The sequence below is a fragment of the Mirounga angustirostris genome, unplaced genomic scaffold (genome assembly GCF_029215605.1).
Source record: "Mirounga angustirostris isolate CCGP_5_RB_7025 unplaced genomic scaffold, mMirAng1.0.hap1 SCAF_6, whole genome shotgun sequence".
In the NCBI taxonomy this organism is placed as follows: domain Eukaryota; kingdom Metazoa; phylum Chordata; class Mammalia; order Carnivora; family Phocidae; genus Mirounga; species Mirounga angustirostris.
This window is the reverse complement of record NW_026991714.1, coordinates 89192715-89196821: the sequence shown is the minus strand read 5'-3', so window position 1 is coordinate 89196821 and position 4107 is coordinate 89192715. Positions and strand designations below refer to the sequence as shown.

Genomic DNA, 4107 nt, shown 5'->3' with positions numbered 1-4107 from the left:
GATTTCTATGAAAGTGGTAAAAAAATAAACAGACTATGAGATATACCCAAGAACCCTATGATCACACAGGCTCCATTTAACTGTTCACAGAACTTATGTTCTTCCCTTTAACCTCATTCTTCATATCTGTGTATAAACTGTTCTCAAATCTGTCCCTGGAATTACCACCAGGACAATACCTGTAATAAATATTCATTTGCATTTGGGCATTTTTCTCATGATAATTTTGGTAATGTGCCATCAGATATGTCTCACCCTTATGCAGAAGCACCTCTACTCTTAATTTTCATAGTGTTCTCACATTAATGTGTAGATACACAATTCAAAAATTATGCAGATCTTTTTCCTTATTTATTTTTCCATAATGTCTTGTAATCTCCACCCCTTTACTCTGTATTTACAAACTTCACCCATTGTATTTCTTCTTAGTAACCCTGGTACATTTCCCCTTTCAACTCAGAATTTTCAGTCGAATCAATACTAACTTCTCAGCAACCCCAATCTACCTTCCTAAATATCTTAGCTTTCTCCAAAAAGGGCCACTTGTGATATCTATTCTTTTTGTCTTTTTCCTCTCATATACATTGCAAAAATAATATGGCACTAAAGAATTGTGAACACTCCATTATAATTCTCTCTCCCTTAAAGCAATTAAAATATTAACTGTCCCAACCCCTTCTTCCAAACAGTGACATCCTCTTACAGAACTTTCTGCCACATCAAAAGCAATATTTTTTTAATTCCATAGCTTCGATCTATTTCTTTATCCCATTGTTCTGAATAATGAACATATTGTCATTGCCCAGAGTACTTTTAATTATTGGACCACCTCTTCTAAACTTAAGCTTTCTTGATTCTTGGATATCTAGGAGCTGAAAGGTAAACTTTCTTGTTTTCATTTCATTTCAACACCCTCCAGAGTGTGAAGAGAAGATGGGACTCTCTGGTGGTATTTGTGAGTGCTGCTCTTTTCCTGCTGATGATTATGAGTCTGAGGCTGCTTATGATCCCTATGCTTGCCAGGGCAATTATGATATGCACACAGGAGATCCAAAGCAGGATCTGGCTTATGAACATTAGTATGAACATTAGACCTATCAGGTGATCCTCAAAGTAATCAAAAACTTCATCTAGTATTTCCACAAAGCCATCTCCAATCTGATTGACCAGAAGGTGTATGAGTTGCAGGCCAGCCACGTGTCCAGTAATGTCATTGACCAAAAGTTGTATGAGATCGAGGACATCTGTGACAGATGAACCAAGCTGACTGAAAGATCTTCAAGAATACACCCTGGCCTGAGACTGAAGCCCTTGTTCCACAGGTTGGCAACAGTGCTGTCTTCCTGATTTTGTACAAAGAATTATATTACAGGCAGGTATATGCCAATGTCAGTGAGGGACCCTCCTTGGAGCAGCGGTCTGAATCCTATTACAACTACTTCAATCTCTTCAAAGACATTCTTAATGCTGATGGTCCTGTTCCCCTTGAACTACCCAACCTGTGGTTCTGGGATAACATCAATGAGTTCATCTATCAGTTTCAGTCTTTCAGTCAGTACTGCTGTAAGACTGACAAGAAGTCAGAGGAGGAGATTGACTTCCTTTGTTCTAGTTCCAAAATCTGGAATGTTTATAGTGCCCTCAATGTTCTTCACTTCCTGGTAGACAAGTCCAACATTAACTGAAAGTTGGAGGGGTACACAAGTGGAGGTGACTCTGAGAGTGTGGCTGGGGAGTATGGACAACACTCCTTATATAAGAAGTCTGGCTACTTCAGCCTGGCGGGTCTTCTGTATCTGCATTCCCTATTGGGATTTTACCACCAGGTCATCAAGGTGCTGGAGAATATCAAACTGAACAAGAAGAGCATGTATTTTTGTGTGCCTAAGTGCCAGGTCACCACATACTATAACATCAGTTTTACATATTTGATAATGTGTTGCTACCAGGATGCTATCCGGATCATTGCCAACATCCTCTTCTATATCCAGAGGACCCAAGAGCATGTTTCAGAGGACCACATATAAGTATGAGATGATTAACAAGTAGAATAAGCAGATGCATGTGCTGCTGGCCATCATCCTCACTATGTACTCCATGCAAATTGACAAGAGCATTCACCTCCTGCTATGGGAGAAATACAGAACCACAGGTCTATGAGGAAGTTTTAAGATACTCCTGTCCCAAATTACTGTCACCTGTAATGCCCAACTATGGCCATGTGCACCCCAACTACACCAGGAAACCTTCTTGGAGCAGATGAAGGTGTTTTCTGATGAAGTGCAGGAGCAGGCTTCCTCAAGCTCTACACCACCATGCCTGTGGACAAGCTGGCTGGGTTCCTGGACCTCACAGAGTGGGAGTTCCATGTCAGCTCCTTGTCTTCAAACACAAAATGAAGAACCTGGTGTGGACCAGGGTCATCTCTGCCCTAGATGGCAAATTTCAGTCAGTCTCTGAGGTTTAATTCTGCATTGGTAAGGACATGATCTATATTGCAGACACCAAGGGTGCCAGGCCCTATGGGGATTTCTTCATCTGGAAAATACACAAATCTGAGGAGCTCAGTCAAACCCTGAAGAAGATGGGGCAGAGACCCTGAGTTACATTCACATTCTTGTTAGGAACCTATTTTGATGTCTTTGTAGGTGGGGTGTACTTTTTTACCATGAGCCCTTACCTAGATCAGACATCAGCCATTCCACTGAGTTGAAGTTTATTTGAATTAAGGACTGAAATGTTTTAAATAGGCCTCAGTAAAGGATCTTCTTTGGAAAAAGAGAGAGAGAATATGGGAAATGTATTGCCCTAGAACTATACCTGCCACGCTCTCTAGCTTGAGCAGCCCTAACATCTGTTTGCATTTTCCCTGTGGTCAAGGACCCAGGTCTCTGCTGCTGCCATCTCTCCTGCTACTGACTTCAGGTCCTGATGAATCAGCTGGTCTTGATCCTTCAGTATCTCTTGAGCATGTCACATTAGTGCACTGCTCATTCCCATACTGTATACCAGTTCTTTATAGATCTTGGATACTAGCCCTTTATCTGTTATGTTATTTGCAAATATCTTCTACTATTCCGTGGGTTGTCTTTTCATTTTTTGACTGTTTCCTTTGCTGTGCAGAACCTTTTTATCTTGATGAAGTCCCAATAGTTCATTTTGTTTTTCTTTCCCTTGTCTTTCGAGATGTGTCTTACAAGAAGTTGCTGTGGCCGAGTCTTTTGGTTTTCCACATAAAGTATCATATCGTCTGCAAAGAGTGAGAGTTTGACTTCTTCTTTGCCGATTTGGATGCCTTTGATTTCTTTTTGTTGCCTGATTGCTGTGGCTAGGACTTCTAATACTGTGTTGTCAAAATCCTAGAGAAGAACACAGGCAGTAACCTCTTTGACCTCTTCTCTAGGATTTTGATGGATTCCTGACTCACATTTAAGTCTTTTATTCATTTTGAGTTTATCTTTGTGTATGGTGTAAGAAAGTGGTCCAGTTTCATTCCTCTATGTGTGGCTGTCCAATTCTCCCAGCACCATGTATTGAAGATACTGTCCTCTTCCCATTGGATATTCTTTCCTGCTTTGTCAAAGATTAGTTGACCATAGAGTTGAGGGTCCATTTCTGGATTCTCTGTTCTGTTCCATTGATCTATGTGTCTGTTTTTGTGCCAGTACCATACTGTCTTGATGATTACAGCTTTGTAATATAGTTTAAAGTCTGGCATTGGGATGCCTCCAGCTTTGGTTTCCACATCTATGAAGATTGAATTTGACTTCTTTCCCAATTTGAATACCTTTTATGTCTTTTTGTTGTCTGATTGCTGAGGCTAGGACTTCTAGTACTACAATGAACAGCAGAGGTGAGAGTGGGCATCCCTCTCATGTTCCTGACCTTAAGGGAAAAGCTCTCAGTTTCTCCTCATTGAGAATGATATTCGCTGTGGGCTTTTCATAGATGGCTTTTATGATAGTGAGGTATGTTCCCTCTACCCCTACACTGTGGAGAGTTTTAATCAAGAAAGGATGCTGTACTTTGTCAAATGCTTTTTCTGCATCAATTGAGAGGATCTTGTCCTTTTATTTTGTGATGTATCACGTTGATTGATTTGCGAAT

At 40.6% G+C, this 4107-nt stretch overlaps 1 pseudogene; it reads left to right on the top strand.

Moving 5' to 3' along the window:
* Nucleotides 1–1177: 1177 nt before the first annotated feature.
* LOC123845457 (eukaryotic translation initiation factor 3 subunit L-like) lies at nucleotides 1178–2602 on the top strand (annotated as a pseudogene).
* Nucleotides 2603–4107: the final 1505 nt, after the last annotated feature.